Below are 13,883 nucleotides of genomic sequence, written 5' to 3'. Positions count from 1 at the left end.
TGAAGTTTGATCAGCCGCATCACCCAAGGGGCGTAGAACTTCAAACCAAACAGATCTGAGCCAGATGCAGCAAGTTGGCGAATGAAGAAATCCTGTGTATTGAAGCATTTTCCATGAAGAATGTAGAAGACCAAAGTCTTCATTGCACCTTCCAGCTTGGCATGGGGAGAATGTCCTTTGGTTGGCCAAAGAGTTTGCCTTATGATGTGATAAATGGTTCTTGGCAGATACTCAAGGTCTTCAACGAAGAACTCCGTGGGATAAGCAGCATCTTGGGGCAATGGCTTCATCATAGTGAGCATCTGACTCATATTAGGTTCAGTCTTCTGAAAGATGCTCTCAATAGCTTCACTATGAAGCTGACAGCCATGCTCGTAGAGATCGCCAGGAGTGGGAAAACCAGTGAGCTCAATGATGTCAAAGGCTTTGGCTTCGTGATGAACGTTTCCTGTCATCCACTCCAGGACCCAAGTCTTCGGATCTCTGCTATACCCGCGGATGTGAAGTGTGGCATAGAATTGGAGCAGCAACTCTTCATTCCAATGCTCTTGGTCAGTGACGAACGGCAGCAGTCCAACCTCTTTGAAGCAATCCAGAGCTTCTTCCAGACAGGGCAGACCAGCTATTGCTTCAATGTCAAGGGGCTTGTGTGGGAAGATGCGACCTTGGTTGTAAAGAACGCATGAGTAATAGCTTCGCTGCGGATAACTCCAGAACTGATCAGATGATATTCTTTCCCTGGAGTAGGGGTTCCTGGAGCTGTTGAAGAATGTGTTGTCTGCTCTGAAGCCATTGATATTGAAGGAGCCAGGTGCTGATGCAGGACCTGGGAACCTTGGCAATCTTGGGATTGGCTTCTGTACCTGAGGCCTGTGCTCAACATGATAGTCGAATTGGGGACTGGCAGCAGACGCAGGAACAGAAGCAGCGGGATCAGTGGCTTCGCTGACTTCTGGTGCTTTTGTTGGTGAGGGCTCCACATTTGCTTCAGCCATGACAGCGTCAGTGGCTTCAGTGGTGTTGGTGGTGGCAGCCGCAAGATTTTCAACCTCCACATGACGAGCTGGAGGGTCGCTTACGATCACGTTCTCCTTGAGAACTGCTTCTTGGTGGGACAGGGGAGTAGCAGCTTGTGGTATTTCTTCTTCATCAGCTGTTGCAGCCGGAATGTCTTCAGCAGTTTTAGCTTCAGACGCAGAGACTTGAGGCCTTGGACCTTTGCGAAGCCTGCGCAATGCGGGCGACGCCTGTGGAGTTTGTGTTGGTTGGGCCTGAGAATCTTCTTCCTCTTGTGGGCGATCCGCCCACGAAGCATCCTGTGCTATTGGTGTCAGTGGACGACCAATGCTGATGAGTTCACTGTGCGTGAGCACACGCGATGATACCTGTTGGTGCTCTAGCTGAGGAAGGGCTGCATCATCTTCAACATGGTCATGGTGACCAATGTCCTCAGCAGCGAGGGGATCAGCTGCTGGAAAGTCTTCAGCTTCATGAGCCTCTGTGAAAGCAGGCTCATGGACAGTCAGTTGACGTTCTTGTGGATCGGTGTCAGGGTGAACCATGGAAATGGGTTCAACAATCAAGGGCTCTGTGAGAGCAGCCCGTTCCTTCTTGGTCATTCTTTTCTTCTTGGCGGGGGCAGTAGCAGAGGCTTCAGGATGTTTTCTCTTCCTTGCTTCAGCCTCAGCAGTCCTGGTCTTCTTCAGTTCTGAAGCGGTTGACCTGGCCTTTGGCTTCGGGTCAGTCATGCTAGTTGGAAAGACAAGGGGATCTGCCTCCTGCCTTGGTGCTTCAGGTTCAGCCATAGCGGGCTTCTTCTGCTTCTTGGCAGCCATCCTGGGGTCGATGCCAGGACGCCCAAGGGCCTTGCGCTTCTCAGCCTCATTGTAGGCTTGCACACACCTATCACCCAGGATCTTCATGCGCTCACGAGAGCCCTGAGCTTCTGCACGTTTCTTTAGAAAGGCTTCCTTGAGCTCGTGCAGCATAATCTTGAAATTCTTCACGTCTTGCACGCTGAGCTTGGCCATATGCTTCTTGAACTGAGATTTCTCAAAGTCAATCTTCTGCTTCAGTTCGACAATGCGCTGGGCGATAGCTAACTCTGAAGCAATGGTGCCATGGAAGGCGACACTGAGGCCAATGGGTAGTTGGAGATCATCGAAGCTGATGTTTGGCGTGTCAAACCATTCATCAATGAAGTTGTGAATGACTGTTACATCAAAGAGAGGCAGATCATTGAATATTTCTGCTTCTTCTTTGCTCTTGATGAGTTGCTCAAGAGCGTCATCTGCAAGATCTTCATCACTTGACAGATCAATGGCATCATTGCGCAGAATGGCAGTAGCTGTTAGCTCTTGGCCGGTGTGTGGCAGAGGCATCTTGACCTTCTGGGGCTTGGAGATGCGTGATAAATCTTCGGACTGCACACTGTCTTCAGGAGGTGCAGTTGCCAGTGGCTTCGCCCGTGAGGTTTTTGGTGAAGGGGCAGGCTTTGAAGCTTTAGGCTTCTTCAACTTCTTTGGCTTCGGCGCTGCAGGTGCTTCATCTGATTCAGCGTCAGCTGCAGGCTCATTCACTGCAGTCCCTTGAACCAAGATATGGGTGATGAGGCCTTCAAGGTTGTAGAAAGGACCGACGACATTGGGTTCTGCATCTCGTGTGCCATCAGCCCTTGGAGCTGAGGGACCAGGGTTGAAGTCTAGTCCCAATGTCTTCTTGTTTTGCTTCGCCGAGTTCTGGGCAAACTGGAAGTTGCGCTTGAACAGAATGTCGTCACGACACCATAGTAGTGACGATGGGTGTGCATCAGCAGGCTGTGGCCCACGGACCATGCAGGGATAGAAGCCTTGTTCAATGGCTTCATCTCTGGACCTGGGTTGAAGATTCTTGTATAGGATGTCTCCCCACGGTCTCTTGATGGCATTTTTCTCAGCATATTCTTGGGTTACAAATCGGTATTTGAACCATTGTTCTGCCCAATATCTTCGAATCCATTGGATTCGGGTCTTGCGCTGATTGTAATCCTCTTCAGGATCTGTCTTGTACAGTTCTGAGAGGTCATCTGGCAGATCTCTAGATGTTTCTCTACGACGCTTTCTGCCACCCTTCCTTGCTGATTTCTCTGAAGCCATGAACTTTAAACTGAAAGGCTTCAACACGTTCAAAGGCTTCAAAGATTTTTGCTTGCTGGACAAACAGGAACTTGCTTCGGGAGAATTTATATGATGCTGTAAGAATTCTGCAAATGAATGCAGACTATGAGAACCAAGGGATTCTCCCATGGACATGTACCTGTGACAGCATTAAGGTGCGAGGGAAGGGGAATAGGTCATATGCATTCTCAGAAGATTTTGAATATAAATCAGTTTAGAAGACATTGACCTCATCGTGCGAAGACATTCACTCATAGATAAGGAGTTGGTTCCAGATTTGTACGAATCCAGAGATCAGTACAAGTGAGGAATCTAACTACTTTGTGAAGCATAAGTGAATATACTAGGCATGTTATGAGATGCAGTATGAGAGAGATCTAATTTTTGTGAATAGAAACTGCTTGTGGTAGAAAGTGACAAAGCCATAGGATCAACGGTGCCGTAAAAAGGAAGTTTTATTTACCACATAAGAACTGCTAGACGGAGTGGAAGATGAGGCCGAGCAGTTTGATATTCCGTGCCCTAACTTGGCGACGGAGGACACCTACGGCGACGGCGGAGAGGACGATGTCCGCAGTCAGCGTGAAGACGGCGTCAGAGAGGTTGCGGCAGCGAAGCGCTTCGTCGCCGGCGTCGTCGAGGGCTAGCGGTGGCGCTAGGGTTCGTGCGAGAGTGGAAGAAGAGATAATGACCGCCGTGAAGTGTGTATTTATAGGTACAGGGGCGGCACTGCGTTATTACACAGGTGCCCCTGGTGATTCGCATCTGAGGAACACGTGGCCATCATGCAGAATTTTTGGGGTTTGTTCCACGTCCCACGCACGCCTGGATTGTCGGGTGGTCGTTCCTACTTCTCCGGGTTTCATGTGGAGGAATGAGCATTGAAAGTGGACTTAAGGTTTGTCTTTGTATCTTCTGCTGACAAGGACGCAGAGAAGACATTCGACAGTTTCAATAGAATGCATATGATTTGGAGAGATAGAGTTTGAGATAGATAGCATAGAGAGGTTAGGGTCCGATCACATTCACTTAGTTCAAAAGATTCAACAAAAAGACATAGCTATAAGTGAATGCTGTAGAGGACAGAACACTAGTATATATATATAATCAACATAGTGAAGATAATCATGAAGACATGTTGAGATTGAAGCCAAAACAAATGTGAAGACATAGCAAGGTAACACCATGAGTGAAACACTTCAAAATAGAACATTTGGTGGTGGCGTTACCCACCGTATAGAAGTATTAGACCCAGACACGGCGCACAATTATCGTGGCGCTCCGAAGTCAAATTCCACATTAATGTATTCACACTTAGAATGTATGTCTTCATTGATTGAAGATATACTTTACTTCGTGTGTTGCACATCTAAGTCATCAATATTCATAAGGGTTAGGATGTGTGCCTGATCACAGGACATTTGAGGATTCCAGGATATTTAGCTCACACCGTAACTTGCAAAATCTCTTCTCATCCAAGGGCTTGGTGAAGATATCTGCCAATTGCTCTTCAGTGTTGATGTGTATGATATCAATATCTTCCTTCACAACATGATCTCTGAGAAAGTGATGACGAATTTCAATGTGCTTTGTCTTCGAGTGCTGAACTGGGTTGTTGGCAATCTTGATGGCGCTTTCGTTGTCGCAGTAGAGTGGCACTTGCTTCAGATGAATGCCATAGTCCTTGAGTGTTTGCTTCATCCACAGAAGCTGAGCGCAGCAAGATCCAGCAGCAATGTATTCAGATTCAGCAGTGGAGAGAGATACACAGTTCTGCTTCTTTGAAGACCAACATACAAGTGATCGTCCCAGAAAGTGACATGTGCCTGATGTAGACTTGCGATCAACTTTGTCACCAGCATAATCAGCATCCGAGAATCCAACCAGATCAAACTCTGAGCCCTTTGGATACCATAATCCTAGAGTTGGGGTGTGAGCCAAATATCGAAGAATTCGCTTCACAGCTAAGTGATGCGACTCCTTTGGTGCCGCTTGGAATCGAGCACACATGCAAACACTAAGCATAATATCTGGCCTAGATGCACATAGATAAATTAAAGAACCAATCATGGAGCGGTATAACTTTTGATCGAACTCTTTACCATTGTCGTCAGGACCCAGATGATGCTTGGCTGGCATTGGCGTTGTGAAGCCTTTGCAGTCTTGCATACCGAACTTCTTCAGGCAATCTTTGAGATACTTCTCTTGAGATATGAAGATGCCGTTGCATTGCTGTCGTATTTGAAGACCGAGAAAGAACTTCAGCTCTCCCATCATAGACATTTGATATTGCTCTTGCATCATATATCCAAACTCTTCACTGTACTTCTGATTGGTGCAGCCGAAGATAATGTCATCCACATATATTTGGCACACAAACAGTTCACCATCATATGTCTTCGTGAAGAGAGTGGGGTCGAGAGAACCAGGTATGAAGCCTTTGCTCTTCAGGAAGTATTTGAGTGTGTCATACCAGGCCCGAGGGGCTTGTTTGAGGCCATACAGTGCCTTGTTGAGCTTGTATACCATGTCAGGATGTTTTGGATCTTCAAAGCCAGGAGGTTGTGCAACATACACTTCTTCTTCAATCTTGCCATTGAGGAAGGCGCTCTTCACATCCATTTGATAAAGAAGTATGTTGTGATGATTTGCATAGGCCAGCAGTATGCGTATGGCTTCAAGTCTAGCCACAGGAGCAAATGTTTCATCGAAGTCAATGCCTTCCACTTGAGTACACCTTGAGCAACGAGACGAGCTTTGTTTCTGACAACTTGACCATGCTCATCTTGCTTGTTGCGGTATATCCTTTTGGTGCCTATTATGTTGTGCTTCCGAGGATCGGGACGCTTGACCAGTTCCCATACATTATTCAGCTCAAACTGTTGAAGCTCGTCTTGCATAGCTTGAATCCATTCAGGTTCCATGAAGGCTTCTTCAACTTTCTTGGGTTCTGTTATTGAGACGAATGCGAAGTGCCCACAGAAATTTGCTAGCTGAGTTGCCCTTGAACGAGTGAGTGGACCGGGTGCATTGATGCTATCAATTATTCTTTCAATCTGCACTTCATTGGCAACGCGAGGATGTACAGGGCAAAGATTTTGCTCTTGCTGATCATTGTCGTTGTTAGAAGGAATGTCTTCAGGCTGAGCATTGTCTTCATGTTGATCAGGTGCTGAGATGATAAGTTCTTCTTCAGGATGAGCTTCAGAAGGTATAATTTCTCCAGTTCCCATTAGCTTGATTGATTCACTGGATGGAACTTCATCTAGCACATTTGGCAGTTGCTCTCTTTGTGAACCGTTGGTCTCATCGAACCGCACATCCACTGTTTCAACCACTTTGTAATGAAAGAGATTGAAGACTCTGTAGGAGTGCGAATCCTTTCCATATCCAAGCATAAAACCCTCATGTGATTTTGGTGCAAACTTTGAGGTGTGATGTGGGTCCTTGATCCAGCACCTGGCGCCAAATACTCTGAAGTAACTGACATTTGGCTTCTTGCCAGTAAGGAGCTCATAAGATGCCTTGTTCAGAAGCTTGTGAAGATAAACACGATTGATTGTATGGCATGCAGTATCAATGGCTTCAGGCCAGAATTTTCTTGGAGTCTTGTATTCATCTAGCATTGTTCTGGCCATCTCAATGAGTGTTCTTTTCTTGCGTTCGACGACCCCATTCTGCTGTGGCGTGTACGGGGCTGAGAATTCATGTGTGATGCCCAAGGTATCAAGATATGTATCAAGGCCAGTGTTCTTGAATTCAGTGCCATTGTCACTTCTGATATGCTTTATCTTGGCGCCATAGTTGTTCATTGCTCGATTGGCGAAGCGTCTGAAGACATCCTGCACTTCATTCTTTTAAAGGATTATGTGCACCCAAGTATATCTAGAATAATCATCAACAATGACAAAGCCATAGAGACAAGCAGTAGTAGTAAGAGTTGAGTAATGAGTGGGACCGAAAAGATCCATGTGAAGCAGTTCGAAGGGTCGAGTAGTGGTCATGATTGTCTTCGAGGGATGTTTGGCCCTCGTCATCTTTCCTGCCTCATAGGCACCGCATAAGTGATCTTTCTTGAACTTGACGCCCTTGATGCCTATGACATTCTTCTTCTTTGCCAGGGTGTGGAGGTTCCTCATGCCAGCATGCCCAAGCCTCCGATGCCAGAGCCAGCATTCTGAAGCTTTTGCTAGAAGACATACGGCAAGCTGTGGTCCTGCTGAGAAATCTACCACGTACAAATCATCTTTTCGATACCCTTCAAATACTAGAGACTTTTCAAATTCCATTAGAACAAGGCAACGATATTTTCCAAATATTATGATCATGTTTAAATCGCAAAGCATTGAGACAGACATTAAGTTGAAGCCAAGGGATTCAACAAGCATGACTTTATCCATGTGTTGATCCCTTGAGATTGCAACTCTACCTAGACCCAATACCTTACTTTTACCAGTGTCAGCAAATGTGATGTGGCTCTTGTCGGATGGACGTAAGGTTGAGTCCATAATAAGGCTTCTTTTGCCAGTCATGTGATTTGTACACCCACTATCAATAATCCATTCTGAAGACGCTGGTGTCATACCATACAATGCAGTTAGGGGGATAGGCTTCACGAAGAGCATTGTGAAGCAAAAACATTTGACGAACCAGTGGGTTATGAAAGCTTAGATCCATATTAGGACTAATAGGGAGAGTAGCAAGCGATTCAGGAACGAAGTACATAGTAAGACCATTCGGGCATTTGATCTTGCACCCTACAAGATGTTTAAGGTCCCTAGCAATAGCGTCAGACGATTTTGGTTTTCTGCTGGAGACCTTTCCCTGCAAAAGAGAGTTAAGCTTTCTTAGCCACCCACATCTTCAAGGGTGGCTTAGAAGCAATAAGTCTAAGTGCAGCATCTGAGAACTTTGGCTTTGGAGCCCTAGCAAACAGTCTTGCAGGCGGACAATAGTACTCATAAGAATAAGCAGAATAGTTCTTGGTCTTATGAACATGGCGGTTTGATGAACCGCTCTCATATTCGTATGCCTGAGTATGGTTCCCTGCAAAACATTTGTGTTAGTGTGACTGAGGTGAGTCCTCTGTCTGTATGAAGCCTTTGGACCGTATGAAGCCTTTGGTCTGAGGCTTGTCTTCTTCACATGAGGTGTCATGATGACATTCACAGGAAGATTCTCCAGACACCTTTTCGGAACCCAGATCTTCTTCATAGGCGGTCCATTCCTGCAGTTAGTACCAATGTACCTGGCAAACACTTCACCATTCTGATTCTTAAACAGTTTATAGTTTGCATCAAAGGATTCATCAATGACAATGGGGTTAGCACAAGTGAACCCAGATAGAGTGGATGGATCTGCTGAAAATTCCTTTGCAGCAACCCATGTGGTTTTGGGGTACTGCTCAGGTTTCCAGTAAGAGCCATAAGCATACATTTTCCCTACGAACCCAACACCCTCTTTCCTCGGGTTTCGGTTCAAAATCTGCTTTCTGAGGACATCAGATAGTGTCTGATGCCCTTTAAGACTTTTGTACATCCCTGTTTCAAGCAATGTCTTCAACCTAGCATTCTCATCAGCAATAGCAGTGGAATCCTCAGCAGAGGGGTTAGTTCCCACATCAACAGTTGAAGATATTGCAACAGTAGCAGCAGTAGAACATTCAGCAACAGTAGTAGCATTATCACGCTCAATGCATTTAAGACATGGTGGTTCAAATCCTTCCTGAGCGGAGCTGATCTGTTCGGCGCGAAGTGACTGGTTTTCCTTTTGAAGATCTTCATGAGCCGCTCTCAATTTCTCAAGATCTTGCTTCCTTTGAAGATAATCATAGGAAAGCTTTTCATGAGTTGTTGAGAGAGTTTCATGACGACTTTCAAGTTCCTCATACTTAACGTGAAGATTTTTTATGTCTTCAATTAAGGATTCAGATCGAGTCATTTCAGCAGCTAACAGATCATCGCTTCTGTCTAACAGTTTTTGAATATGTTCCATAGCTTTCTCTTGTTCAGTTGCAATTTTAGCAAGTGTTTTGTAGCTGGGTTTTGAACCACAATCAGAGTCATCATCACTAGATGTTTGATAGTGACTAGCGCGTGTGTTTACCTTGGCACCGCGTGCCATGAAGCAGTAGGTAGAAGCGAAGTAGTCCTTGTCATTTGCATCGGTGTCGGTGATGAAGTCATTGTCTTCAGTGTTGAAGATGGACTTGGCAACGTATGCTGTAGCCAGACTTGCGACGCCTGAATCGGACTCCTCCTCAGACTCCACCTCCGCCTCCTCAGAAGCGGACTCCTCCTCTGAATCCATTTCCTTGCCAACAAACGCACGTGCCTTGCCAGATGAGCTCTTCTTGTGTGATGAAGACTTTGAGGAAGACTTGGAAGAAGACTTTGAGTATTTCTTCTTCTTCTTGTCGTCAGAGTCATATTCCTTGCTCTTCTTCTTCTTTTTGTTCTCATTGTCCCACTGTGGACACTCAGAGATGAAGTGGCCAGGTTTCTTGCACTTGTGACATGTTTTCTTCTTGTAGTCGTGAGCAGAAGCTTCATCATTCCTTGAGCTTGATCGGGAAGACTTTCTGTAACCTTTCTTCTTGGTGAATTTTTGGAACTTCTTCACAAGCATAGCAAGTTCCCTTCCAATGTCTTCAGGATCATCCGAACTGCTGTCAGATTCTTCTTCAGATGAGGAGACAGCTTTTGCCTTCAAGGCACGAGTTCGCCCATAGTTTGGACCATAGATATCTCTTTTCTCAGAAAGCTGAAACTCATGTGTGTTGAGCCTCTCAAGTATGTCAGACGGATCAAGTGTCTTGAAATCAGGACGTTCTTCAATCATCAGGGCTAGGGTGTCAAACGAACTATCAAGTGATCTCAGTAGTGTCTTGACGACTTCATGTTTGGTGATCTCAGTAGCGCCGAGGGTTTGAAGCTCATTTGTGATGTCAGTGAGTCGGTCAAATGTGAGCTGGACATTCTCATTGTCATTTCGCTTGAAGCGGTTGAAGAGGTTGCGAAGGACACTGATTCTCTGATCTCTCTGGGTTGAGACGCCTTCATTGACCTTGGAGAGCCAGTCCCAGACCAGCTTAGATGTTTCCAAAGCACTCACACGGCCATACTGTACTTTGGTCAGATGACTACAGATGATATTCTTGGCAGTAGAGTCCAGTTGAACGAATTTCTTGACATCAGCAGCAGTGACACCTTCTCCAGCCTTGGGAACGCCGTTCTTGATGACATACCATAGGTCGACGTCAATGGCTTCAAGATGCATGCGCATCTTATTCTTCCAGTAGGGATATTCAGTTCCATCAAAGACGGGGCACGCAACGGAGACTTTAATTATCCCTGCAGTCGACATAGCTAAAACTCTAGGTGGTTAAACCGAATCACACAGAACAAGGGAGCACCTTGCTCTGATACCAATTAAAAGTGCGTTATATCGACTAGAGGGGGGGTGAATAGGCGATTTTTATGAAAGTCTTTAAAACATGGAAGTTATGAAGACAAACGATAGAAATAAACCTATTACCCTGCAGCGGAAGGTAGACTACACTAGGCAAGCCATAGTCAAGTATTCAATAGAGTGAAAGCACAATGACTAATAGCAGCAATGTAGTAAGGATCAGGTAGGAAGATATTGTGAAGCCACACAGAACACGCAGTCACTCAGTGAAGACAAAAGATAGTGCGAACATACAATGACTTCACAAGGAGTAACAGTAAGTAAAGGGAAGGGAAGATGAAACCAGTGACTCGCTGAAGACAATGATTTGTTGGACCAGTTCCAGTTGCTGTGACAACTGTATGTCTGGTTAGGGCGGCTAGGTATTTAAACCTTAGGACACACAGTCCCGGACACCCAGTCCTGAACATGCAGCTCAGGACACCCAGTCCTCACCGTATTCCCCTTGAGCTAAGGTCACACAGACCTCGCCCAATCACTCTGGTAAGTCTTCAAGGTAGACTACCAAACCTTCACAGACTTCGTTCACCGGCAATCCACAATGTCTCTTGGATGCTCAGAACGCAACGCCTAACCGGCTGGAGGATGCACAGTCCTCAAGTGTAATAAGTCTTCAGATCACACAGACAAGAAGACTTAAGTGATGCCTAATTCTCTTTGGCTCTGGGTGGTTAGGGCTTTATCCTTGCAAGGAATTCTCTCTCAAAGGCTTCGAGGTGGGTTGCTCTCAAACGACAAAACCCGTACTCTGAATCTGAGCAGCCAACCGTTTATGGTTGTAGGGGGTGGGCTATTTATAGCCACTTGGCAACCCGACCTGATTTGTCCGAAATGACCCTGGGTCACTAAGGAACTGACACGTGTTCCAACGGTCAGATTTCAAACTCACACGACAACTTTACTTGGGCTTCAAGCAAAGCTAACTTGCCCGACTCTGGACAAGATTCGCTCTCAAAGTCTTCACTTGAAGACATAGGTTTTGTTTAAGCATCACTTCAGTCATTCTGACTGGTTCTCTTGGACCCCACTTAATAGTACGGTGGTTCCTATGACTCAACACAGAAGAAAGAGAACTACGAAAGATCTAAGTCTTCGAGCTCCATAGGCTTCATGTGGTGTCTTCTCTTGTCATAGTCTTCAATGTGAGTATCTTCATATACCACCTTTGACTTCAATATCTTCATACATTTTTAGGGGTCATCTCTGGTGGGAAAACCGAATCAATGAGGGACTTCTACCTGTGTTATCCTGCAATTCTCACAAACACATTAGTCCCTCAACTAGGTTTGTCGTCAATACTCCAAAACCAACTAGGGGTGGCACTAGATGCACTTACAAGAACACTTGACATCAAAGCAACTCGAATACCACAACTCAAAACAAAACAAAGGGTTGGCTTGCAGAATAAGCCGGAACAAACATATGATAGAGATTTCGTCCGAAGTTTTCGTGGTGGGGCCTACACGGGCTCGATCGTACAGCACCATCATGTACAAGGCAGTGCACAAGACATACGAAGCGTCCCCGAGTCGGCATGGCCAAGGACTCTTTAAGACACAATGAGACCACTGTAAAACCAACCATGGATAGGCAGACCACTAGACGTCGAACCCCAATTTCATATCATACATCTGTCGGAAAGATATCCTAAGAGCTACTTGAATTCCCACTTATAAACTCCCGAAACTATCCAGTTATGCGATCAGGTGTTGGGGATACAGGGGAAGCATAATATCTCACCCAAAACTAGCAAATCCTACATCCAGCTGTATCCATCGTTCAACACATAACCAAGAAACCTTCGGAAATCGTTTACCTCAAGCTTCAAAAAGCATCTGTTATACGAGTTATGGCAATCCTCTCGAACTCCCGCCCCAGTACTGGGTGGCATCGAGGTTATCTCACCAATAACTGCATAAAAGAGATTTTCGATATCGGCAAAACTCAGGTATTCCAGAACTACAACGATAAAATTGTGACGACAACACCTCGGAGCTCAACTCCCCGGGACACTGCCACAACCCCTAAATGTCAGGAGGCACCAAGAACAATGTTCTCGTCACAAATCCATCGGAATGATTCCAAGATACCCGCGTGATCCTAAATTTTTTTTAGTGAAATTTGAGAAGAGAAGAGTCAAAACTCTACGTCAGGATGCCTCACCAGAGCGACGAAGGGACTGAGGAGTAAAATGAATTCCTACTCTCCGATATATACAATCCTAAATGACTCAAAACATTTTCTAGACTCAACAACACCAACGATTCGATCAAGCAGGGGGCTCCTAAGTCGGGGAAGGCTATTATTACCAACTTGTAACGCCCTCGATGCGGCTATATCTCCCACGTGCCGAAGCACGACTTAGAGGCATAACCGCATTGAAAGCAATGTCGCAAGTGAGGTAATCTTCACACAACCCATGTAATACATAAGGGAGAAAGATACATAGTTTGCTTACAATCGCCACTTCACACAATACATTGGAAATCTCATACAGTCCAGTCATATTCTTCAGTGACAGAGACGAAGTTCTTCTGGTCTCTGAGGAATTTGTTCTGACTGAGGAGTTAGGAATTCGCCAGTGCGGATTTCCTACACAGTGAGGAACATGATAGCCCTGAGGATTTTGCTACTCAAAATTCCGACCGTTGCTGTGCTATGCGCCAGCTGTCCCAAAATATCTATCCACCTAACGTTCATATCATTGAAGGGCATTTATGTCTAATCATGTCGGGCTGCTCCCTAGGCTATAAATAGCCACCCCCTACAACCACTAGCTGGTTGGCTGCTCTGAGAGAAACTGACACTTGTCATTTGAGAGCAACCCATCCTCCGAGGACTTTGAGCGAAAATCATCAAGTGAGGAAAAACCCAAACCCAAACACCTACAAACCCCAAGTGATTGAGCATCACTGAAGAGATTGATCCTGTGTGGATACGACACTTGTTACCTTTAAAGACTATGCTTCTTCCAGACGGTTAGGCGTCATGGTCTAGAGCATCCAAGAGGAATTGTGGATCGCCGAGTGACCAAGTTTGTGAAGGTTCGGAAGTCAACTAAAGACTTACCACGAGTGATTGGACGAGGTCTGTGTGACCTCAGTTCAAGGAGAATACGGTAAGGACTGGGTGTCCTGAGCTGCGTGCTCAGGACTGGGTGTCCGGGACTGTGTGTCCTCGAGTTTAAATACTCAGCTGCTCCAACCAGACGTACAACTGAGACATCAGTTGGAACTGGTCTACCAAATCATTGTCTTC

The sequence above is a fragment of the Triticum urartu genome, chromosome 5A (assembly GCF_056163025.1).
Source record: "Triticum urartu cultivar PI428250 chromosome 5A, HENAU_Tu73, whole genome shotgun sequence".
Classification (NCBI taxonomy): domain Eukaryota; kingdom Viridiplantae; phylum Streptophyta; class Magnoliopsida; order Poales; family Poaceae; genus Triticum; species Triticum urartu.
This window is presented reverse-complemented; position numbering follows the sequence as displayed.